The sequence below is a fragment of the Triturus cristatus genome, chromosome 9 (genome assembly GCF_964204655.1).
Source record: "Triturus cristatus chromosome 9, aTriCri1.1, whole genome shotgun sequence".
NCBI classification, from domain to species: domain Eukaryota; kingdom Metazoa; phylum Chordata; class Amphibia; order Caudata; family Salamandridae; genus Triturus; species Triturus cristatus.
Genome location: NC_140592.1, coordinates 98,656,757 through 98,683,800, shown reverse-complemented (window position 1 = coordinate 98,683,800; position 27,044 = coordinate 98,656,757). Strand labels below are relative to the sequence as shown.

Genomic DNA, 27,044 nt, shown 5'->3' with positions numbered 1-27,044 from the left:
TTGCAAGTTTGACCATGTTTCTCATCATTTGTTGGTCTTGCATAGGCTGACAATGGAGGTGACAGCTACCTTGGATGCACTGTTTGTGGTGTACCACTTATTTCTGGACTTTGTCCAGAGTTTCTAAAGCAGAAGCTGGTCTGTTATTGACTTCTCTAGACCCTTGAGTTCCTCAGAAGCTAATAAGTTATTAGTTCCCTGTGCTGATTAGTGGAGGTAGATATTTTTAACTTATTGCCCCTCTTGCTGCTTATTTTCTGCTTGGAGATCAGCTGTTCAGAATTCTGGAATCTTCCTCCTGTTTACAACACTTTACAATTGCCATATTAGGTCATGATGGCTATTACTGTGGTTCTCTCCGCGTACTTTTAATACTTAGGATGAAAGGGTGATGAAAGGCTGATTTAGTAAAAATCTGTATTCATTCAATCATAAGACAACACAGACTTTCTCTTCTCCTATTCTAATTATAGATTTCGGATCCACCTAAGACTCAGGGAACTTAACAGACACGATTAAACACTCCGGGATCTGAATCAAACAAAACCAGGGTTTTCCAGGTCACTAAATTACAAATATCTGTATATTCAAATAGGAAAATCAATAATATTAAATAAAAAATTCTAAAAGGGAATGTTGTATCAAGAGAATATTTATTTCTACTCATACGTGAAAACAATATATCATACATAAAAAATTATGAATTTCACATGTTTAGCTAATTCACATCATTAAAAACATTTATATAAATTCATACACATATTGTTGAAAAACATTTCAGAAAACACTTTAAAAATCAAAAGAACAAACTGTTGACGCGGCGTTTCGGTGTACAGGTTTTCTGGCACCTTCTTCAGGACAATAGTTCATTAATTAAAAACAATCTAAACAGACAATGTAAAAAAACTTATGTTAAAAACCAAGTTAAAATGCAATTTATCAAAAACGTTCCCTTTTTACAAGGTATTATTTTAGCGTCATGGAAAGAGGTTTCTATTGGAATAAATTATCTTGATTCACGGAAATTCTATGTGTCTGGTAATCAATTTTAGGTGGATAAGCTTTAGCTATATTACTTTATAATGTCACCTCGTCATATGCAGTAAGCTATAAAGAGTGGCTAGTCATCATTATCAATTTGAATTGTGGGACAGCTTCACCTTATATCCCCTGCTTGCCTCACACCATGTGGAGAACTAGTCTGATGGGCATTGCATATTGGTTATAAATACCTTAAAGCATGATGCTGTTATTCCTTATTTGAGGTATATATTCTCTCAAGGATAGCCAGACCCATCAATCTTCTTGTTTGAATTTTAATAGCAATGTGGTCTGTCCTGAGGGGAATTAAAAAATATTGTTAAAATATTTGCCGCGATTTTCCTTGTCATTCTATACGGAATGAGTATCACTATGTTTCATATAGTTAAAACAAACCTCAGCGGTCTATATTTCTTAATCATATGGCACCATTTTTCTTATTCTCGGTTCTGCTGAGCAGTAAACTTGCTGCAAATCAATCTACAGGATGTAATAAAATGGTATTATCATTGGGATCTGTATTCGCAGTATGGACTTTATGCTACAATGGATATAGATTTTGTTTAACAGGCTTATTGCAAATTTAGTTTTGCTGGAAAAAAACGGGGGGCAAGCACCCACCTGAAATTTCTCTTATGGCCCTCTCTACGGACGTTGCGTTATAAATTCAGAATTGCGGGTACACTGTAACATAAGAATTCCAATTTCAGTAGGGCGTTTTTTATTAATTCGTAAATATAACTCATAAAGCTATACCCAAATCCTCACCTTAGTTAAAATTAGTAAAACGTCATAGTAAATTTCTGAGGTTTCACTAGTTTTAATTGAATATCTTGTCAATCTGTAACAAATTATAAATTTAGTAATTTGCATATAAAAACGCTCAAGCATTAGATAATCATATTCAAAGACCTAAATCTAAAAAAATATTCACACAATTCTAATTATAAGAGTATACCTTTATATGGGGACTTTTCAACTCTCCCGTCTTAGTTGGGGTGTTTGTTACCGCCAAACCAGTGCATTAATCTGTTTAAAATAAACGAACTGAACCAATCAGTCGATACAGATAATTACACGTCTGTCTTTCAGATTTCTAATAGGAGACTAACTCCTCAACATATAGAGTCGAAAGTATATTCAAAATATGAAAAGTTTTTTTAAAATAAGTAATTTTAGAGGGAAAACTTTAAAGTTACTTTAGAGATAAACCTGTTGCACGAATTATTCCTAAATCATTAAGTTTTTAAATAAAGGCTTACCTCAAGAGCTGAAAAAAGTAGCGACCGTCCGTATCGCTTACCCGTCGTCAATGCGTGACAGGGCAGCTAGTGTGGATGGCTTTTAAATACACATGTACACGTCGCTTTGAATTGTCGTCACAATCTAATTAGATGCACATGGACTTTTACCTTTGCTGTTTGTAAAACTATTGCTTCAGAGCATGTAAACCCGGCGGTCATCTTATAATGGATAATATCCAATGTTATATCAATATTTATCCTCGGTAGTCCATCTAAGTGTGTTGCAATTCTTCTTCAATTTAAATTATTTCCTTTGTTTAATTATTTTGTACCGCCTTATCGATTGAACTAGATGTTCAAATAATTTTTGGTTGGGTTTTCTGACGTTAGTAAATGCGGCGGCCAATCATATACTGCTGGGTTTTGGGTCAAGTCTTTTCCATCGCCTGCCTTGCACATACAGGTAGCTATGTTTTGCAGTGTTCGCTACAGAAGGGGCTTAGACAAAATCCTCAAAAACACACTAGCTTATTCCTCCCATGCAAAACAGAGGGTCAGCACCAAGAGAAATACCGTTCATACTGAGCGCAGGGCACATTTCCACACTCAAAGATACAAACAAATGCATAGCTGCCAACTGTCCCGTTTTTGCTGGGAGAGTCCCGGCAAGTTGGAGACTGTCCCGGGAAATTCACTATCCCGGGACAGTTCCAACAATAATGGCCTACTCAATAAAGGGATAATTACAATGGCAATTTCAAACATTAGGCCAAAGAAGCTGGGTTAGAAAAGTTATCCAATGCAGCTGAATGAGAGACTTTTTTAACTCAGCTACTTTGACCTTAACTTTGAAATTCCCTTCTCAATACCCTGCAATTCTCTCTTTATTGAGTAGACCCTATAATCTGTGCTATGGTCAGTAGGTGGAGTTAAATTATGCTAATTATGTGGGGTGGGCAGAGTGGATGAAGCTTCGAGGCAGTGGGTGTGGTACATTTTCAAGTAAGTAATTGATAGCTGTGCTGCAAAGTGTCCCTGGAGTTTGTTTTCAAAAGTTGGCAACTATGTAATTGTTGATGGTGAAATGTGATTTTAAATGACTTGATCTAAAAAAAAGATCCAAATGTCACCTTGCATAAAGAAAGTGTCCAGAAACAAAAGACCAATGCTAGAGCACCCATTTACCCATCCTCACAGACACAGAAAGGTACTGAAGCTTGATCAGGAGCAATGCAAACATACCTCAAGTAGAGAGCGCTAAGGCAGCTCTTTCAGAAGAAACAATGAATGAATTAGGAGAACAAGCACAGCACTGACAGCAGCAGGGTAAGGCTCCCTTGAATGACAAGCAGCAACACTACAAGCTTCAATGACACTGCAAATGCTGTGCAGGCAAAAGCGATGCGCGTGCCGCTCACAGAGAAGCACCGAAAGCATCAGCGCCTGTTTCAATGACTCAATTAGACAAGTGATCAGTAAGTTGTAATTTAAGGTTTTCTAAGTTACACAGAAGTGGTTTCAATGGGGATATCTGAAGTACAAAGTTTGTACTTACAAAATATGTGCATTGTGGGTAGCACTCCATTGAGACACATGCACGGGCACTGACACTGACACTCGCACTCAATAAAATAACCCCATTCACACACAAACATGCATACACACACACGCAAACTTGCACCCACTGAATAAGGTTACCACACACCGATGCACGCATGCGTGCACACACACGTACACACAAGGTACTGAAAGGAGAAAGCCAATGTAATCAATCAATCATTGTATTTCTTTCAAGCTTTTCTTCTACACTGTGAGTGCTTAGTTTGAGCAACTGTTTGCAGGTGGGTCCCACCAACACTAATTTTTGGGCACCACCACTTATTTTTCCTCATCGCACTTTGACCTAGAACAAAATAGAGAAAAACACAAAAAGGGGGAAAGAAGTAGGAAGAGAAAGATGGAAAAACAGTGACAAGGGGAGGAAGCAGAGATGGCAAAGAATGTGCAGAAGTGAGATAGTGGGTCGGGGAGTGTCTGTTGATGGGTTAAAGACGGATGAAGGGAACCCAATACTATGCACCCTTGGTATTCAGCACCATGACCTTTGCAGCCCTGGTGGCAGCTTCTGAGCAAAGGATTGGGCCCTGGCGCTTATTATTTTACAAACTAAGCACTGCAGACAGTGTAGTTACAGCATGGGGTGGGTAGTTTATTTAACCAAAAATCGTATTTAAGATAAAATGTTGTCGATTTTATATATCCGGAATATTCATTATGGTGCCAATTTCGATCCGGTAAAAAAAATTCCCATACGACTCGTATCCGGTCTTTTTACCGTACGAATCGTACAAGTGCCGTACAAACTGGCAATCACGATTCGCATGGTAAAAAGCCCATACGAGTCGCATTGGGAATAATTCCCCACACGTCCTCGGGTCGGAAAAAGTGTCCGACACGTCCTCGGACGATTTACCGTACAAACGTGAAAAGCGAAGTCCGACTGGGGAATCACGATCCATCCCGGGCGTCCGAATGTACAACCGTATGGTAAAAAGACCGTCCGCACCGAACTCCTATAGCAACCATGGAGACGTCCAAACAGGTGCCCGGTACGCGCCGTACCCCCCCCCCCGCCACCGCATGTACGCGCCGTACCCCCCCCAGCCCCCGCATGTACGCACCGTACCCCCCCCAGCCCCCGCATGTACGCGCCGTACCCCCCCAGACCCCGCATGTACGCGCCGTACCCCCCCAGACCCCGCATGTACGCACCGTACCCCCCGTGTATGTACACCCGAGTACATGTCGAACCCCCCGTGTATGTACACCCGAGTACGTGTCGAACCCCCCGAGTATGTACACCCGAGTACGTGTCGAACCCCCGTGTATGTACACCCAAGTACGTGTCGAACCCCCCTGTGTATGTACACCCGAGTACGTGTCGAACTGTACGTGTCGAACCCCCGTGTATGTACACCCGAGTACGTGTCGAACTGTACGTGTCGAACCCCCCGTGTATGTACACCCGAGTACGTTCGAGTCGTACCCCCACCCGTGTATGTACGGTGCGTACCCCCAGCGCGTAGCTGGGGGTACGCACTGTACATACACGGGTGGGGGTACGACTCGAACGTACACGGGTGTACATACACGGATGTACATACACGGGGGGGTTCGACACGTACAGTTCGACACGTACTCGGGTGTACATACACGGGGGGGTTCGCACGTACAGTTCGACACGTACTCGGGTGTACATACACGGGGGGGTTCGACACGTACAGTTCGACACGTACTCGGGTGTACATACATTGGGGGGTTCGACACGTACTCGGGTGTACATACACAGGGGTACGGCGCATACATGCGGGGGCTGGGGGGGTACAGCGCGTACATGCGGGGGCTGGGGGGGGGTACGGCGCGTACATGCGGGGGCTGGCGGGGTACGGCGCATACATGCGGGGGCTGGGGGGGTACGGCGCGTACATGTGGGGGCTGGGGGGGGTACGGCGCGTACATGCGGGGGCTGGGGGGGTACGGCGCGTACATGCGGGGGCTGGGGGGGTACGGCGCATACATGCGGGGGCTGGGGGGGTACGGCGCGTACATGCGGGGGCTGGGGGGGGTACGGCGCGTACATGCGGGGGCTGGGGGGGTACGGCGCGTACATGCGGGGGCTGGGGGGGTACAGCACATACATGCGGGGGCTGGGGGGGTACGGCGCATACATGCGGGGGCTGGGGGGGTACGGCGCATACATGCGGGGGCTGGGGGGGGGTACGGCGCTTACCGGGCCACCTACTCTGGTCGTTTCGTGCCGTACTTCGCTTTTCCGGCACTTTTTGGGTGCCGTAAAAATATTGCCGTCCGGACTGCTGTCGGTTCGAATTGTACTTCCTGGGTCGTGAAACGCTGCCTGGAAGCGTCCCGACGTCACGTCGCAGCATTCCCGGATCACATTCGTATGCATATTTTCGTCGGTCGGTGTTTTTTACGATTCGTACGGAAATGGTGTTTCCGTGCGAATCGTAATTCCATGTTTGTAATGGTTTACAACCGGGTACGAGTCGGACGGAGAATACGCTCCGACTGACGGTTCGTACCCGTTTTTTACCGGATCGTAATCGGCACCTATGTGTCTACAATATACATGATTATTTTTTATTCACAATTACAAACCTCGGGGTAAGGACGCTTTAATGCAGTAAATTAATGTAATCTCAAGTAACACTCAATCGTCGACTATTCTCATGAGGTCTTTGATTGAGTGATAGGTGGAGGTATTGGCCTCTTCTTGCTACTCCTGGCACTGCCCCATAATTGACAGTTCTGGTAAAGGCAGAAACATGAACAGCCATGTGCCAAAAGCAGTCAAACAGAGATAAACAAAGCAGAGAGCGGAAGAAATTAAAATAGAAAAAAAGAATTAAAACAAAATGGAGTTGAAAGAGAAAATGAGAAAAGCGTGAAATAGGCAAGCTAGAACTGGAGGAGTAAAAAATGGAAAGCGAAAGACAAGGGCACAATAAGTGCTTAAGTGTCGGGGCACAAAGCTTTACTCAGAAGCCTGCAGCCCGCGCAACTGCATGACAGCGTGCCGAATACCATGACTGCAAAGACTTGATTCCATCTCACTATATGTACCATTCCAGAAAAATGAGTCCAATTGTTCCCCATCTGCAACCAGTGGCCTATCGGGCAATCTGACAGTGCTCAAAAGGATGGTCTCAAAGATAAGTGTATCAGCTGATTGGTCTGTTTTATGGCCTGGTGGGCCATCTTTTACTTTTGATTTCTCTGATAATACCACAAACATTGCCTGCAGCAAACACAAATGCCTGTAGTCTCCCATGCCTTGCAAAAAAACCGATACAGCTAGTCTTTAAAAAAATGTGTAAATGTACAACACTTTTTTGCTATCTCCGTCCATTTTCTGTCCTTGTCTGATCCGCCTGCAACCAGTGGCTGAAATTAAACAATGGACACAATAAAAGAAGGGAACGAGATGGAAAGAGAAAGAAAATGCACAATAAACTGGAAAGAATAGAGAAAAGAGGGAACATAAAGGAGAAATTAGTAGGAAAATGTGACAGGGTTAGAAATTAAGGGGCATATTATCAAGAAACGGAGTTAAAATTATCGCCGCATTAGCGGCAGAAAACTGCCACTAAAGCGGCGATAATGGGCTTGATAATATGCCGCAGAGAATTCCCATAGAAGCCCATGTTCTGGTGTCAACATGGGCTTCTAATGTGCTTGATAATATGCCCCTAAGAGAGGGGAAAAGACCCAAACAGATAGGAGGGAGAAGTACAGGACGGGAAGAAAGCTGGGAGGGTCGGCGGCGAAGCTGCCTTGAAAATCTTTTCCAGTTTTTACAGGATGAAGCTGCAACTGTTCACTGTGCGATGTGCCATCGTCTAAATGATCTACACCTTATGATGCTAAGCAGGTGCCTTCCCATCCTTCTACGCATTCTTCAATATCTCTGCGCACAATAAAACCGAACATTCCAATGGGAGCAAGCACCAATGGATTCAGTGCCCCAAAAGCAATTGATAATTAACAGTGAGTAGATTATGGCAAACAGCCAGCAGGCAGGTGCGCAGCAGATACATATCAATTCCAAATGCGCGACCAAGCATTATTAGGGTCACGTTTATGACAACTATGCAGAAGGAAATTCGCTCTGAGAAGCTCGGCTTTCACGGATACACACACCACTGGCGTATCTAGAGCTTTTGCCACCCGGGAAAATCCCTGAGTTTGCCGCCCAGTGACGGTCGGTGCAGGAAAGAGCGGGGGCGGGCCGGGGTGGGAGGCCAGAGAGGGATGTTGGTGACAGACCTTGATGAGCGCGGGGCGCGACGACAGACGACGCTGAAAGATAATGAAATTAAGAAAAAATAATACTGATATTGCGCTTACCCCAAAAAAGTGCCACCCAAGGGAGACCGCTCCCCCTAGCTACGCCACTGACACACACAATATATCATGTGTTGAACACTGGCGAACAAACGCTCCACAACAAGAGCTCGGAAGAGCAGCGTCATGTTGCAAAGTGACAGTTCCACAGACGCCCATCTCCCTCCTGGCCCAAAAATTATGAAGGAGGAAAGAATCTCTAGAAAAGTATTAGGGAAATCAAAGTAGTAAGAATTTAGAAAGGGTTGTTTATAACAGTTCTGCAGCCCCCTATCTCCTCCCTGGCCCAGCACACTCAAGCATAAGCTTAAAGCAGGAAGATCTTGCATCTTTAAAACCTAAAGTGGTGGGAAAGATTCCACAAGAAACACTGAGAAGAGCATGCGGGGAAACTCATAGCTTCTCCACGCCCGACACAGCTCCCTAAGGACTGCCTCAATGATCCTCTCTCTTCTCACCCAAAAGTGGACGGTAACATTCTTTGAGACAGACCGAGCAGAGCATTCTGGGAATACACCCAACAGCTCCTCCATACCCCGGACACTGGCTGCATAAAACAGTCCATCAGTCAGCATTACAAGTCCTCCTGTATGAATGTGGCCCTTATGTGTTGAATACACTAACAGCTCATCCATGCCTCTAATAAAGCCCTCCCCAATGAACTAACTCTTTAAGACCTAAAGTGGTGGAAAAGTATCCAGGAGAAGGACTAAGATTATGCTTAAAAATACACAAACTACTTTTCCATGCCCCGACAGATACCATATAACTCTCAGCGTTGCAAGTCCGCCTCAAGAATCCTGGCTCTTCTTGACTTTAGGTAGTAGGTAACATTCTTTGAAACAGACAGACACGAGCATTCGGGGAAAAACAAACAGCTTCTTCGTGCCCTGACAGAGCCCAAAAAACTCTCAGCATTACAAGACCACCTCAAGAATCCTGGCTCTTCTTGACCCTAAGTAGTTGGTAACATTCTTTGAAACAGACCGAGATGAGCATCCCGGGAGTAAACAAACAGCTCATCCATGCCCGACTCAGCCCATAAAACTTTCAGGGTTGCAAGAACACCTCAAGAATCCTGGTTCTTCATGACCCTAAGTAGTAGGTAACATTCTTTGAGACAGACCGAGACAAGACACCTCTCGGCGTAAGAAGACCAACTCAAGAATCCTGACTCTTTTTATCCAAAATAGTAGGTAACATTCTTTGAGACAGACCGACATGAGACACCTCTCGGCATTAGAGGACCACCTCAAGAATCCTGGTTCTTCTTGACCCTAAGTAGTAGGTAACATGCTTTGAGACAGACAGAGATGAGACACCTCTCAGCGTTAGAAGCCCACCTCAAGAATCCTGGCTCTTGTTGACCCTAAATAGTAGGTAACATTCTTTGAGACAGTCTGAGATGAGCATCCTGCCAATAAACAAACATCTCCTCCACACCCGACACATCCTGTAAAACTCTCATTGCTCCAAGACCACCTCAAGAATCCTGGCTCTTCATGATCTAAAGTGTCGCGAAAGCTTCATTGAGAAGGACCGAGTTGAGCATGCTGGGAACACACCGACAGCTCCTTCATGCCCCTGAATAAAACACTGCACCAGCCAGCATTACAACCCCTCCTCTGTGATCCTGGCCCCTCTATGCCCAAAGTGGCAGGAAACATCCCACGAGCCAGACAGAGGAGAGCATGCTGGGAATACACAAACAGCTCCTCTGTGCCCCTGAAGCTTGCCCTGTTGGCTCCTGTCAGATTTTACAGCTGCATTGCACAGGAGGCTCATTTTGTTCCATTATTCCTTTGGCAGAGTCCACATTCATGTTTAATTAGGTAAATGGCTTGAGCTGTCCGATTCTTGTTTGCTCCTCGTGTATCAGAATTAGAACAGAGAGTAGCCATGGTTACCGCCTGATTCACCAGACGACCGTCTATGCGCATGCAGACCTCTGGATACCCAAGAGGGGTGTGCAAGTCTATTGATGGTCAGTTTAACTGGATGCTGTGTTACCCTGGGATGTGAAACTCAGACTGGCCTTTGCTTCGCTCAGGCCGTTCATGAGTCTGCACTGTGCTATCTTAGCTTCTTTCGGGGTGTGCAAATGTCCACTGGTGAACTCCAGGATGAGTTCTCCCTTTTTTAAAGTCCAGGGGTATTTTGGTCAAGGATAACGATTTCCATGAAATATGGTTGCCTGGTTGTTTTGTAAGAAAATGCATTACGCTGTTCTATATTTGCAAAAGGTCTGTGAGATTCTTTCAGAAATTACAAGTGTATAGAAAGAAGACAAAAAGTTTCTATTTTTTATAAGCAAACACAGGATCTCTGGTAAATGCATGAAGTTAATGAGGATTTTTTTTATTTTTGAACTTTTATTTGTAAAACATCATCTAGAATTGTCATCAGGGTTTTTTTCCCAAGCGTGGTAAAGACAATGTGCCTGATTCAAGTGTAATTTCGAGTGTACATTTAGCTTGCTCCTGCAATTTTTTTTTTTTATCAAATCCAAAACTACTTTTGAATTCAATTCGATTCAAATAGCTTTATTTCGATATCCAGTATCTTGAAAGCAATTCTATTATTACATCCATCAGTTAATAAAAGAAGTTAAAAAATATAAAACGTCAATTAAAAGAATAGAAAAGAAGACGTCCAACGTTAGGAATCATCAAATACAGAATACCTTCGGATCTAGAGACAATATTTGCAAAATTCATTAGTTGCCCTTCTAGTCGAAGGGAGACTTTTTTTTCCCCCCTTTGTTGCGAAGTAACTCGCGGAAATAAAGTGACTGTGCAATGTGTGGCGAAAAAGGACATGACAGTAATGGTGGAGACGTGATTAATTACTCGACTTTGCTCAAGTTTTTAAACCTTACAATCCAGGCACGGCCAAGATATTTGGCTACACCACAAGCAAAGAGGGTTCGCGGGTCGGTCTTTAGAATACGTAAAGCAGTACAATAATCACGTGTCTTCAAATCTCTACAAATAGGTTTTGACCATTTTGCCCATTTTGCGCTTTTGTAGACGGGGCAAGCAAACAGAAAGTGGGCTATGCTCTCAGCCGGTGCTTTGCAACAGGGGCACCCTAAAGGCATCTGATAAGGGGTGCTCCATGTTAGCTCTCTAACCGGCAGAGAGCCAACCCTGAACTGGATATAGAGCGCTCTGTCGCGTGGTGTTTTTATAAAAATCAAGATATGGTTCAAGAGACATGCGATTCTTATGGAGAAAGAACTCTTCCGTCATCCTGCCAATTCTTGGGTTGCTGTGTTCTTGAGCATCGACCCAAGCCCAATATTGTTTTTTGAGATCATCCTTACTGGGGGGGGGTTTGCGTGTCCCATTGCTCCTTAAAACTTAGGGCATAAAAGGATTTTTTGAGATTGGCCAGCCAGCTGATTCTATTATTGACATCTAGTGCCATGATTTCTGTTAGTGCAGCTGTGTAGTTGGCCAATTCAGGGGTCCGGCATAAGCATGCCCAGAAAAGCAAAGGTCGTAGTCTCGCTAGGTCTTTGAAGGAGTGTCTACCTAGATCTTTTAACAGTAGTTTTAATGGCGTGCTTCTAGGGACCATCACTAGTTCTCTTAGGAACTTGTGCTCGGACTTGCAGATGCTTTCAGTGTTTTCAAAGCCCCACAATTCTGCTCCGTAGAGGGCGGAGCTGACCGCTTTGGATGCATAGATTGTCAGGGCCGGAGCCACAGGTCTGCTCGACGATAGGCGATGTTCTTTGCTTAGAGTGCATGTGACACGCTTGTGTCTTAGGAGCATCTTGTCGATGTGATACCTCCATCGCATTTTTTCATCCAGTCTTATTCCCAAGTAATCGAACATTGGGACTTTTTCCAAGTGTATTCCTTGTAAACTAAAATTATTTCTGAAAGGTTTGTAGGGATTAAACACCATGAGCTTGGTCTTAGTGGTATTTATAATCAAACCCCTAGTTTGACAAAAGGAATAAAATCTATCTAGGAGCTTTTGGAACCCTGCTGGCGTTTTAGAAATAAGGAGCGTGTTTTCTGAGAAAAGTAAAGTAGGGACCCGATCGCCCGCCAGGGCTGGTGCATCAGATGGAAATTCCTGTTAATAGCTGACAACCCCATTCATATATAGGGAAAATAGTGTAGGAGCTAGTACACAGCCTTGGCGAACTCCTCTATTTACCGTGATCCTATTTGTGTTTTGCCCCTGGGACCCCCATCTCACTTGAGCGTAGTTATCTTCGTGTAATCGGATCAAAATATTCAATAGTGGTGGGGGCATCCCCATGTCTTCCAGCAGATGCCAAAGCTGGGCACGGGGGACTAGGTCAAAGGCAGTCTTTAAGTCAATTTTTTGAATTCATCAGTGTGTAAATAGATTTACTCACACAGGATAGTTGAGTAAGTAAATCTTTAAATGGAGGTGGTAAGGGCTTTACAGGGTGGGAACCCTTTGTTGAATTTATGAACATCAACCATTTTATTCATTTTTAAGTAATAAACTTGTACCTAACACTTTGCCATCTTGAAAAATTGTGAAGATTCACTCTTGTTAAAAGCAGGAGTAAATAATTTTCCACAGGGGAAGAAGACTCTTTTTTGCTCCACATTGCCAAGTGTACTTGCACAGGCATCGTCGATTTTTCCTGGAAAAATATCCACATTTTTTTTTACTTGAGAAAATGAAGTTCTGAAAGGTTTTGAAGAGTAGACCTATACACCTGAAAATATTATGGTTCACTAGGCATAAGTCAGAAAACAGTTATGAATTCTGAAATTCACCTATGGCGCAATGGGCTTGCAAATAAGCCCACTAGGGCCTAATTTATAGTATGGCACAGTTTACTTCATCGGTATGGCAGAGGATAATACCTCTGCCATCCTGAGGGACCACCGCATGCCACATTTGGAGATGCCCGTCGGCCCTGTGGACAACTCTCTGACAGGAAGCGCTGTCAAGGCGTTTCCTATCAGCAGGGTCAGCCGAAACAGCTGCCCGTTAAACTTTTCAAAAGTTTTCGGTTTTTCAAAAACAAGCTCTCAAAGTGGAACTTTGTTTTTGAGAAACAATCAATTAATTGCACCCAAACCTTGGGAGTTTTCTTCCAGTGTATAGGGGTCATTATTGTTTTTTCCCTATATCTTACCACAAGCTTTCTGCTGGTAGTGACGGACAGCAACAAAAAGACTTCACACTATTCACCCTAAATAGGGTTTATGATGTAATGTCCTTCCTCCAATGTCCCCTACTCCATCGAGACGTTGGAGGAAGTATTCCGTCAATGGGGCCAATGGAGCTCCGTTGATGCAATACTTAATGACTTAAATGAGGCGGACTGAATGAGGGTTCGGTAGACAGGGTACTCCGCTGCGTTTGCCCTGTGTGCTTCTATGGAAAATGGGTTTAGCATTTCACTGCTCTCATGTCAGTGTGATGATACACAATTCCTCTTGATGTTTTGGACTCACCCAGGAGGCAGCGGTAGGGCGGGTGACAAACCGCTTCACCCGACTCCTCCTTCCCTTCGCCACGTTCTCGGATCTCCCTGCCTCCTATGGGTCTTTGCAATCCTAACAGATAGGATTTTTCACCCTTCAGACAGTGGCTCTTTAAATTAGCACACAGTACAAGGTCTCAGCTGAAGACACCAAAGTGACTTCTCTTTCTACTTCATTCTAATAATTGAATGCTAGGAAGCAGAGCCAGGGTATAGTTGGTTGAACTATAGTTGCAACGGTATCTAATTAGCTGTTCTCAATGAAGAAACACAAACGTGCAGAGGATGCAAAATAAGTCAGCTTGACTCAGGAACAGGTCTGACCACTCATGCCTCACCCACCGAGCAGAGAATTGTGTTCAAGTGAATTTTCATTCAAAAGCTTACAGAGATCACGCTAAGCAAATTGACCAAAATTTGTATGCAAGAAGCGTGCTAATAAAATTATACAGAAACAGAAACATAGTGTCCTACATATTGTTTAAAATATCATCCCATAGGGTAAAGATTTTTCAATGGGGTGATATATTTGTAAACAATATTTCAGCTACAATATATCTGTCAAGCGATATTTTGGTTACAATATTTTGTTAGCATAACCCACAGAACCACTCAGATGTTCGGGCTCCAGACACACAGCATAAAATAAAAGTAAACATTTTAAGATGCTTATTATGAACTAACGGTCTGCTGTGTCAAAGGGTTTTACCCAATCTGTGTCTATGGGGAAATGCCTTGACACCAGGGCCGGACTGGGAACCAAAACCGGCCCTGGCAAAGTGCTCGGCCGCCGCCCCCTCCCCGCGGGGGGTTGGGGGTGCCGCCGAGCTCTTTGCTAGGGCCGGTTTTCGGACGATTCTGTTACAGGGCGATTTTGCAGCTATGCTGCAAAAACGGCCCAGTCGCAAAAACGGCCCCCAGGGGCCCAAAACCAGCCCCGACCCGTGCGGCGCACCGGGGGATTACCCGGTGACCGCTACGGCCAGTCCGTCCTTGCTTGACACATAAGAGCTTTTGTTACTAATACCTGAAAGCTCTCCTGTTTTGTGTTGTTTCTGGAATAAAACACAAGGACAGCATGTTGGCTCATTGAGTGAAAGGCTTGTCTCTGACATCACCTGGAATGTGGAGTTCACATGTGTGAATACTGGCTTGGCCAATTCAGCCTTTCACCCTAAATGCTAAAATGAGCACCATTTATTTAGTTTATTTAAGCCGGTGGTCCAACTAGCACTCTTTTATTTGGGAACCAGCATTTATTTTTCTTCAACAGACTTTGATCCGCAGCAAGAGAAAGAAAAACTCAAAAGGGAATAGGAGCAGGAGAAAAGCAGAAAAACAAGGACAAAGAAAGAAAGCAGTGATGAAAAAACCTGACAGAGTGAGTCAAAGGCCAGGGATTGGTGATGGATGAAAGGGGCATGAAGTGGAGTCCAGACTATGCAGCCTCGGTATGTGGCACCCCTAACATTTGGTAGCTCCGGACGCGGCAGTGGCGTAGCTAGACTTACTGCCACACAGGGTGGCCACTAAGTTTGCCGGCCCGTGCAGGGGGCGGCGGCCGACAGACGACTTGTTCCGGGGGATGGGGGGGGGGGGGCAATGGAATACTTGTTCACAGGGGGATGGTGCTAGTCGACAGACGCAACTTGCTCACCTCGCTGACCCGAAAAACAGTGCCACCCCCTGCTAGCTGCGCCACTGAGACGGCTTCTGAGCAAACCTTGGTCCCTGGCACTTATTCTTTCACAAATTGAGCACTCTGTAATAATGGCCTCTGCTATTTGCAGCTCTTGGAAACTGTAGAGGTATGAAGTGGTATAAGAGCAAGTTGATATCATTAAACATTTTGAACTATATTTAGGCTAAAATATCAATACACACGTCCTATGACCGCTGATGTGCTGAGGCTTCGGTATCATTTCAGATCACTGAAAGCTGACCTATGCTATCGATAGAGTGACAGAGGTGTTTAAGGACTATGGGTTGAGTTTCTTTCAAAGAGAGTGTTGTTACAGCCATGAACACACTGCAGAAGTGATTAGTTCATGAAAGGGTTGAACACTTCTCCACAGGCAAAACCTCACAGGGAGTTGAGCAGAGGCCACCGCTGAAGGGGGCCTAAAGGGCCGGCGCCATAACTAACGCTGAGCCCCCGGACAAAACCAGTTGTTCGCGCCACGGAGCAGGGAGCTCCTGCGCCCCCACGCCCGCTGTGACCCCCAGAGAGGCGCCGGCCCCACCGGCCAATGGGGGCCGGGGGGGATATAAGCACTGCTCACCCAGGTATGCTCCTATCTGTTGGGGAACGGGGGAGCAGCACCGGAAAACTGTTGGAAATCGTTGGCGACAAGAACGAAGCGGTGAAGCTCTGCCGGCGAGCAAGGTAATCGGCGGTCCGGAAGGCGACCAAGCGAGGCAACGGCACCAGCCCCGACTCTATGAAGGGCCGCTACGAGTAACATCCAGCCGCAGTGGCCTGCCACCAGTCCCGGGTGTACGCCATCTGCGATCGGAACAGCGCCGCGGACGACCGGGAGCCCACCCCGGCCTCCTCGCCACTAAAAGAAACCAGCGCGGCAGCTGCGGATGACCGGGAGCCCACCCCAGCCTCCTCAGCACCACGACAATCTGCAACACGGAAGCCAGAGACCGGGAGCCAACTCCGGCGCCAACAACGCTGCAGCAACCGCGGGACCGGGAACCCAACTCCGGCCTCGAGGTCTCCGCGGCCTCAACGGGAGCTCAACTGGGTCGAAATCGGACAAAAGCCGTGGTCGGGATCTGTTTTTGTTACGAGCGTGTGGGGCGGCTGCTCACCTTGGATCTCCCCCTCGCCGACTAGCGTGCGGTCCTCGTTTGAAGCTGTGTTCTGCTAATTCCGCCAGGATGGAGTGTGCGCCTGGTGGTTCCTTAAAGGGACAGGCAGCACATTAAGAAAGGGATTTCCCTCGCATTTGGCTTCGCGTCCCCACCGCTGGCAGCGATCGTAGCGGAGACGGCGCTGATAGCTCAGTGGGTTAATATAATTAGGACAAAGCCCTCTGTGATCAGAGTGAAAAGGATCGAATCCCAGCAGCGCCCGCTCATAATTTAACAGCAGCAGCGGAGGTCACGTGTGCACGATCTGTGCAACAAGCAAGCGCGAACCCGGAGGCCCTCAAGCAGGGACACGGCAAGTCACACGAGGACACCCCCAGCAAAGGCTGTGCGAAGACGGCGCATCTGGAGAGTACTGGCCCCAGCTGTGAACGGAGCCGGGCGTGAACAGGGGGTCTTGGTGCATACGCTTGCGGCAGCACCCCGCATAATAACCAGGTACGTCCAACCCCACACAAGGGGCTAGATAGCAGCAATTTTGGTGCATTTAATTGTGGCAGCACCCCGCACACAGGCAAGCCAAGGAATAAGCAGCTGCAGCGACCAGAAGGATGGCAAAAAGGGGCAAGAGGCAACAGGAGGACCTCGACGACCTGCTGCAGCGGATCCATGCGGCTTCGAAGGTCCACGGGCACGACTGGCTGCTACAGGAGGACAAAGGGGAGGGGCCACTTCACCAGCATCAGACCGTGCCCAGCGCACCAGCGGCCAAGCGACAGAGGAGGGCGCCAGCCAAGCTTGCAGAGGCAGCAGCACCTAAGAAGGCCCCCCAAAGGAAGACTCAGCCACCTGTAGCCAGCACAGCGGCGGCGGGCCGAGCAGGGGTCGACAGACACAGCAACTAGCGGTGAGCATATCAGTGCAATTGTACATGAATGTTTCAAGACTATGGCACCAATGTTTCTGCAGGGCTTAGGCATGCAGGCGGGGTCACCGGGCGCGCAGGCACAAGGTGACAAAGGAGGGCCAGAGTGGTTGGGGGCCCAGGCAGAGATCTCGGGGCTACCTTGGCACCTGATAAACCCAGGCCATGGGCGCCGGCAGCGCTTAGGGGATCGGATCGTCACGGGGGGCAGAGCGAGACAGGGTCTCCCAAAGCCTGGGGCAGAACTCCCCCGGCACCCATCCCACCTCCCACGCCAGCGGCACCCGACGCATATACACGCCCCTCACAGGGCTCAGTGTCATTAACTACCAGGGCCATAGGGCTAGCTAGCCTCATACCACTAGAAGTCAAGGAAAGGATTTGGAGGAAGGAGTTCATTGATATTTTTTCACTCCTGGAGATACAGTTAGAGGGGCTCGACTTGACCACCTGCGATAAAAGGGAGGAAGACAAAAGGGAAAGGAGAAAAGAGCGTAAGGAGAGAAACTTTGATATTTGGCTTGACGCATTCCGGATCATGGCCTGCATTATAGTAGAAAAATTCCCGTGCTGCGCAGCCGACCTGTGGCTATATGAGTCCAACATCCACAACACGCAGAGGCAGTTCCCAGGCGAGGCATGGCTGGAATATGATAAAGGGTTCAGGCTAAAAATGCAGACATACCCAGAGATGGTGGCAAGGGAGGCCAAGGCATGGGTGGGTAGAAACGAGCAGTCCTTTCAAGGGTCCACCCACAAGGCAAAAGGGAGGCCATTTCATAAGACCAAGCAATTTAGCTCGTGGAAGGCACCTCACAGTAGCGGAACTCCAGCTATCTGCTGGAAGTTCGAAGCCAACAAATGTACTTATGGGGCAGCGTGCAAGTTCCAACACATCTGCTCATCCTGCGGGGGGGGCACCCAGCAGCTGGGTGCAAGCGCAAGAGAGACCACAAGGGGGATAAGAAGGGGAAGCAGAAGCAGTGACCTAGGCGCAGGGGGCACAGGGGGTCAACGGGTGTACAAACTTACAGGCTAGCACGATCCCCCATTAATACACACCAATTGAGCAAGCTAGCCAACGGTTCATAACAGGACCGACGCCGAGACCCTGGTCCATGGTTTCGAAGAAGATTTTCCCATCCCATTTACAGGCCACCGCCCGCCAGGCAGCAGCAGGAACCTGAAATCAGCGTTGCTGCATCTGGGGGTGGTCATAAAGAAATTAGAGAAAGAGAGGGCCCTGGGTAGGATAGAGGGCCCCCTGCCAGATCACATGGCCAAGGAACTAGTGACCTCCCCACTGGGGGTAGTCTCCAAGAAAGAACAAGGGCAATATCGGTTAATCCATCACCTGTCATTCCCTGATGGAGCTTCCGTGAACGACGGGATTAACGCAGAGGTGTGTTCAGTGTCTTACTCCACAATAGATGATGCCATCGACTTAGTCAGAGCAACGGGCCCAGAGGCCCTCATGGCGAAGGTGGACGTCAAGGTCACCTTCCGCTTACTCCCAGTCCATCCCACAAGGTTTCACCTACTAGGGTTTCAATGGGAGTGCAAACTCTACTTTGACAAAGCTATGCCCATGGGGTGCTCGGTATCATGTGCCTATTTTTAATTATTCAGCACCTTTCTGGAATGGGCATTACACGTAAGACACCCGTTAGGGGGGAAACTCCACTACCTGGACGATTTTCTGTTCACAGGCCCCGCAGCATCCCCCGAGTGCGGCGACACCCTAGCAGCATTTGTAAAGTTGGCTGGGGACATAGGGGTACCACTATCAGCCAACAAAACCATAGGCCCAGCGACAACAATCACATTCCTGGGAATAGAGCTCGATTCCGTCACTGGCACATCCAGGCTCCCTCCAGAGAAGGTGGCGGATTTAAGGGGGGAAATCTGGAACCTCCGCGGGCGGTACAAAGCAACATTGAGGGACCTACAGAGTCTGATTGGTAAACTAAACTTTGCGGCCAGGGTAATCCCAGCTGGCAGGGCATTCGCCAGGCGACTGACCCAACTGACAGGTGGGCTCACCCACAAGCACCACCACGTCAGGCTAGGAGCAGAGGCCAAGAAGGACCTAGCAATGTGGGACACGTTCCTGGCAGACTTCAATGGTTTACTTATATGGAGGGAAGGCTGGGTGACCAGCAAACAGATCGCGCTCTACACAGATGCGTCAGGCAGCACAGGCTTTGGGGCAATTCTGGGCAAGAGATGGTGCGCAGGGGAGTGGCCCGATAGCTGGCACAAGGCAGGCTTGACCAAAAACATCACCTTCTTAAAGCTATTTCCCATCATAGTCGCACTCACGGTCTGGAAGCACGAACTGCAAAGCATGAAGCTGACACTATGGTCCGACAACAAGGGGGTGGTACAAGCAATTATTAGGGGCACAGCCAGATGCCCAGATACACTCCGACTAATGTGCAGATTGATTAAGTTATAGCTGGAGGGCAACATAGACCTGCGGGCGCGCCATGTGCCAGGGTTGGACAACGAGGTCGCAGACTCCCTGTCCCACGCAAGGATGGAGAAGTTCAGGGAACTGGTGCCCGGCGCAGAGCAGGAAATGACCCCTTTCCCAGGCCAGCTGTGGGACCTGGCGGGATAGACTTGTCAGATCTGGTCAGCCAAGCCCTCACCCCGGCAGCCGCTTGGAGATACAGAACGTACATCAATACTGTGATGCGAGTAGGGGGGATCCAGTCACTGGGCGAAATAAGAGCCACCCGCAGGGCAGCAGAACAGTTCATATGGTGGGCATTCAACTCCCAGAAGTCTAGGTCATGGACACAAGCTCACCTGTCTGCCGTGGCATACTACTCTAGGCTAGAGACTGGGCTGGACCCCGTGGCCACACACTGCACCAAGCCTGTGATGAAGGGGTGGAGGCGAGCCGAGGGAGCAAGGAGGGACACCAGACGCCCGATAGACTTCGCAAAACTGAGGGCCTTGTTGGGGGCACTGCAAGGCATCACAAAAGACAGTTTCGAGCACCTACTATTCAGGGCAGCCTTCTCCACCGCATTCTTCAGGGCTTTCCGCGTGAGCGAACTGGTAGCACCCGCAAGGGCAGGCCCGGCAGAAGGCTGCCTACAGGCAGGGGACGTCACACCAAGACCAGGGGAAATAGAGCTGCTACTAAGGCGTTCAAAGACAGACCAAGCCGGCAAAGGGGCAGTGGTAAGGTTACGGTGCATCGAGGACAGGAAGTGCTGCGCAGTGTGCTGTTTGATCGCCTTCATGACAATACGCCCGGCCGGCGAAGGCCCACTGTTCAAACATAGGGACGGTACTCACCTCAGCAGATTCCAGTTCACCTCGATCATGCGCCTCACACTCAGCAAAGCAGGGCTGCCCCCATTAGTGTTCCGGTCCCATTCATTCACGATAGGGGCCGCCACGACAGCCGTGCAGCATGGGATGTCCGAGGCGGGGATACAGGCGGTAGGGAGATGGCGGTCAAAGGCCTACTGGACATTCGTAAGACCCCAGCTGATTTAAGAAAGTCACAACACCCTCCCGGCCGAACAATTCAGTGACTTGTTATCATTCCTCCGGCAGGATGGAGACCACGCTTGGTATGGGTGGTAGGCCACGCTTTCATGACTCGAATGCACACCTGGTAGCGGCAGGAGGGGTGCAGGCAAGAAAGACGGCCGACGGACACCTGCATAAGGAGGTTTGGCCAACCGGGAATGAAATGGTAACAGATGCCGGCGAAGCTCACTGAACTGAGGACAGAGGCAGTCGGGCACCCGGATGTCTGGATCATACACCTAGGGGGGAACGACCTGGCTAAACGAGGGAGGCATGATCTGCTTCAAGACATACAAAGAGATCTGACGGAGGCGGGCAGAGCGTTTCGAGACACCACCATCATATAGTCAGAACTTATCAGCAGGAACGAATGGCGTGGGGGGTAATCACAGAGCGCAGTTGAGAACTCAAGAAAAAACTGAACTTCACCGTGAGCAAATTCTGCAGAACCAATGGGTTTGAGTCAGTTAGGCACAGCCTCATCCACACAGGTCGTCCAGAGTTCTACGCAAAAGATGGAGTACACTTGTCCAAAGAAGGCATGGGTGTATTCTGGAGCAACCTTTGGGGCGCAATGGCAGTGGCAGGTTGCAAATGAAAGAGCTGACAGAGAGGGGGCGCCGCAGGAAGACGGAAGCCTCCCTGGCGGCGTGGCGAGAAACTACAGGGATAATGGTTGGTACAGAGGCACACCGGAGGACGGTGCGCCGGAATAGGACCACTTAGCTTGGGATGCCTTACGGCTGGTTGAGTTGGCCTAAGGGTGGTGTGTAGGATCACTCACTCTGGGATGCCTTACGACTGGGTGAGTTGGCCTACCACAAGGGGGTAGCTATCGGAGACGGCGCTCGCTGCCCAGCCCCCACCGGATGGTACAAAAGGGGGTGGTGATGGACGGAGCATCAGAACCAATCAAACACTCACACCCAGTCAAGAGATCTGGGTTAGATCCATCACCATTCTTTAGCCCACTCTGCCACCCCAGTTCAGACATGGCCTTATGCAAATCAGTCTGACCCTGTGCCTCATGGGAACAGTCCAGCCCGAATTGCCAAACTATGCTTCCCTGGACCGGAAACAAGCTTCCTAGGACCGGTTTCTGGCATTTCAGCCGTCTTCAGCCAGGCTTGCTTGAATCCAGTGGCAAAGTGAGCAAGGGACTCACGTCTGAGCATACCCTGCCAACTTATGGCTAACAAAGCGGTACAAAAGGGGGTGGTGATGGATGGAGCATCAGAACCAATCAAACACTCACACCCAGTCAACAGATCTGGGTTTGATCCATCACCATTCTTTAGCCCACTCTGCCACCCCAGTTCAGACATGGCCTTATGCAAATCAGTCTGACCCTGTGCCTCATGGGAACAGTCCAGCCCGAATTGCCAAACTATGCCTCCCCTGGACCGGAAACAAGCTTCCTAGGACCGGTTTCTGGCATTTCAGCCGTCTTCAGCCAGGCTTGCTTGAATCCAGTGGCAAAGTGAGCAAGGGACTCACGTGTGAGCATACCCTGCCAACTTATGGCTAACAAAGCGGTACAAAAGGGGGTGGTGATGGACGGAGCATCAGAACCAATCAAACACTCACACCCAGTCAACAGATCTGGGTTTGATCCATCACCATTCTTTAGCCCACTCTGCCACCCCAGTTCAGACATGGCCTTATGCAAATCAGTCTGACCCTGTGCCTCATGGGAACAGTCCAGCCCGAATTGCCAAACTATGCCTTCCCTGGACCGGAAACAAGCTTCCTAGGACCGGTTTCTGGCATTTCAGCCGTCTTCAGCCAGGCTTGCTTGAATCCAGTGGCAAAGTGAGCAAGGGACTTACGTCTGAGCATACCCTGCCAACTTATGGCTAACAAAGCGGTACAAAAGGGGGTGGTGATGGACGGAGCATCAGAACCAATCAAACACTCACACCCAGTCAACAGATCTGGGTTAGATCCATCACCATTCTTTAGCCCACTCTGCCACCACAGTTCAGACATGGCCTTATGCAAATCAGTCTGACCCTGTGCCTCATGGGAACAGTCCAGCCCGAATTGCCAAACTATGCCTTCCCTGGACCGGAAACAAGCTTCCTAGGACCGGTTTCTGGCATTTCAGCCGTCTTCAGCCAGGCTTGCTTGAATCCAGTGGCAAAGTGAGCAAGGGACTCACGTCTGAGCATACCCTGCCAACTTATGGCTAACAAAGCGGTACAAAAGGGGGTGGTGATGGAAGGTGGCAGAGTGGGCTAAAGAACGGTGATGGATTAGACCCAGATCTGTTGACTGGGTGTGAGTGTTTGATTGGTTCTGATGCTCCGTCCATCACCACCCCCTTTTGTACAGCCCCCACCGGATGGCAGGGCACAACAAGAATCGGCAAGGTAGCAAGTTGTGGCCTAACTCCGCGACGGAAGCTACACCCCTGCGAGGGCAAATCCAACCGAACGAAGCAACGACCCAGTAGGGCCAAGAGACAATGCAAGCCTGCAAATGACCTGTGTAACGAACTGTCAGTCTAATCTGCTATTTGTGCAATGTACATATGATTTTCGCAAATGCAATGTATAACGAGATGCAAACAAGGCACAACACAAGATGACAGCTCAGCAATAATGATTTATGGCAGGATGTACAACAGTAGGCAATATGTATATGTGTGTATTCTTAATAAACTGCGGCCAACAATGACCCCCACAAGAACAAGTTTACGTTGGCTTATTTATGACAAGGAATACAGGTATGGAAAGCGGGGAGTGGGGCAAATGCGCGGGTTATTGATCTTCAGAATTGATGTAGAATTTTGCACCAACAAACATTTTGCATTTATTATTCATGTTAACTACTCAAACTATCAACCAACAGTAGCATTATCTTGCCATTGATAAAATCCCACTATTGAAATTACTCGAAATTGATCCACCCATACTCGTTCGATTGCTTAAGCATTGCTTAAGATCAGTAAGCAGATACAAAATATGCAACATTAAAATGACAGATTTTGCCTGTGAAACATGTATTATAGCCGGGAGAGCACAAACTGAATTACTTGAAAACAAGAAGGAACAAGCATTGGCATAGCCAATAGGTCTCGCCTTTGGGTCCTTATAAGTGTTTAGCTATGCAACAGTTGCATAACTAAATACTTATAAGGTCCCAAAAGCGAGACCTATTGCGCGGCCGTGCGGCCTCAAAAGTGAAAGTGATCGCAATCGTGATCAAACATCAAAGAGGCCGTGCGGCCGCGAAAGTTAAAGTAATCTCGGTAAACCGCCCACATGCACTGTAGCTCTAGGCTGGCCTGGTAGCACTTTTTGGAGCCCTCTCAATAAGTCTCGCCAGACCAGCGCATGCGCTGTGTCAGGCGAGACCTAATCAACCAAAATGCAATCCTATGTACTAAGGAAATGGTGCCAAGCACTGCCCAAAAAGGAAGAGCTGAAACAGACCAATCACTCTCTTGCTGTGGGTCATAGAGTCTGGGAAGGGGCACGAGTGTCACATGCCCTAGACTCGGCCATGGGCCTGTACACACAAAGCAAGCCTCTTTCTCTGCTTTGGTCTTACAGGACATGCAGTGCCTTAGCCAAGCCACTGCTCAGAGGGCCTGGGAAGGAGCAAAGAACGCACGAACAAGCCAGCATTAGCTCCATTCACCAGGGCCATTTACATAAAGAGGCCTGGGGGTGTACACCTCTAGAAACGAGGCTGACTCACCGACACCACACAGAGTTTTTAATATGTTTACAAAGGATTTTCCTGTATCACTGGATAATTTGGTGACCTTTGAAACCGCCATTTAAGTACTGAGTTGAACTGCTCGCGTGTTCCTGGCCTCTGCATCTTGCGAGAGGGCTGCATGGGAACATGTTTCAGAGGACAGGGCCTTTGTTCCGCATGCTCGAATCTGACGGAAGGAATAAAACAAAGCTCCTTCTTGCTGGCAAAAGAAATGACGTGTACGAATAGACCCCATGACGTCAGAGGGCGGATCTCCGCGGCTCCATGCTCTTTTGTGCTAGGCTCCAAGGACAGGAGGACAATCACATGAAACGTCGCTGCCTCTTCCCCTCTGGCGCACTGTCATACATGATGCATGTAAAACAAAAAAAACACCTGCTGACAATGAGCACATTAGACCACGCAGCTTCGGATGTGGAAGGAGTAATTGTCATAGATCTATTGAAACGAAGGTTGGGCTAATTGATGGGCGATGTAGGTAGTAGTGATGGGTTAGTGAATCATCGGCTGACTCCCAGCCTGTGAAAGCAAAACAAACAGGAAGTAGTTCATTTACTCTACTATTTTTTTTTTTTTTTTACATTTTACAGGTTTTCCAGCCCTAATAATATCATCACCCAAGCCACGCCTCTGATCCCAAATGTTCCCTAAAGGAATATGAAGCGCCAGTGATTTTATCTTAATGGATTGCCGAAATGACTCCCTGTGACCTGAATAACTCTCAGGTCACCGTATTTTTAATTCTATGTTTTTTGTCTCTTCCTGATTCTTTACACTCTTCCCCCAATTCCTTTGAAGAGGAAATAGTTAACCTTATACAAGTGAAATACAGGTGTTGAAATGATACTTGCATGTCAATGCCTCATCATTGAAATAAGCCAACAGCTCCCATAAAATGTTCTGTGAGGTTCTGGGCTTCCGCCGGACGTGACGCCGTCTGTATGGGGCGGTCTGTTTGCTGACGTATCTTTCACAGACACCACATTTCCCACACTAGACCTGGAAAACAGACTCCATACCTTGGCACGGAAACAACACAGAGTTGCTGCCTCTTGTAGGGGCTGAGTCCAGCAGTATTTAATTGATACTCCTATCCACGTATTTAATTGCTACTCCTATCCACGTGGGGCCAAATATGGGGCATGTAAAAACAAAACATTTAGTTTAACCATTTAGTTCATCTCACAGCCCAGTCGTTGTCCCTCCATGTGGTTATCAGTGCATAATTTGTGCCGGTGCTTTCCGGTGCTAAGCACTGGCACTTAATTGGTTTCCGGTGCTCGGCACCTAATTGTCAACACCACCGCTGCTCATGTAATTTAGAGATGAGCAAAATAACAGTTGTTAAGGAAAACAATATACATAAACAAATTGCTAATACCTGCCTCCCCAGCCATTCCTTTTGCTTTGGGGACCTGGAATAATCTGAACTGTTGCTTTTTCATGCGAGAGAGTTGGTTAGTAGTTGTTTTGGAAGTGATGACAGTGGTGATGGGTGGTGCAAGCTGCAGTGGCCTCCTGGTCAGAGCCCTGGCACTTAATATTTTACAAATTAAGCACTGGTGGTTATGCTCCAGATATGCTGAATATTTTACAGGGTATGTACTGTTCATGATCCCTAAGAACCAACCTGTAATTCAGACATGCTTATGGGCCAGGTTACTGTGATTACACCTGTGCTTCCCGCCTCTTTGTTTTTATTAATGACAAATGAACACAAGGAGAGGCAACTGGCTTGTTTATTCATTTGAGTGTCCCAACCCCTCAATAATTATTTAATCCCACTGGGGAGGATGTCAGTCTGATCTTCAGAGATACTACAACAGAAATGGAAATCAAACGCAGTTACAGTTTATGTTACCAAATGCATTGAACACCTATTTCCATTCATCCGTTTTAACAAAATATGTTTACGTGTCATCATCACAATATGATGCCTCAATAGTACATGGCAAGCAAATTGTTTCTAAAATTATGTTGAATTATAAATATGTATTTATTTATAGAGCGTGTGTGATGCTATTGACCAGAAACAACACGCATGACAAAATGATTTAGTGACTTTAGAGAAAAAACAGTTTTTTCAGGGAACATCTAAAAGAATTGTGTTTTGAGGTGGGACAGAAGGCGGGTTAGTCCACATTTCATCATAAATTGTGCCCTGCCCCCCATTTTGTTTGCTGAATCTTGGGAAAACAAAAAGATTGGCAGAATATGAATGTCTAGAGTTTCAGGATGAGTATTTTGATTCTGTTTCCTGTGCAATGCTCTAGGCCATGGAGATTCGCAAACATTTTTCAGGGGCCAAAAAGTTAATCTG

At 47.5% G+C, this 27,044-nt stretch overlaps 1 protein-coding gene and 1 long non-coding RNA gene across 2 annotated transcripts in view; one reads left to right on the top strand and one right to left on the bottom strand.

Moving 5' to 3' along the window:
* Positions 1 to 27,044, top strand: part of GRM7 (glutamate metabotropic receptor 7) — a 1,767,328-nt gene that overhangs the window by 1,376,333 nt on the left and 363,951 nt on the right. The window lies entirely within an intron of this gene.
* LOC146797478 (uncharacterized) lies at positions 643 to 25,756 on the bottom strand. Its single transcript, XR_014968489.1, has 5 exons — positions 25,576 to 25,756; positions 1,663 to 1,725; positions 1,438 to 1,521; positions 1,233 to 1,337; positions 643 to 884 (listed from the first exon to the last, which is right to left on the bottom strand). It is a non-coding gene; the product is annotated as an uncharacterized LOC146797478 (long non-coding RNA).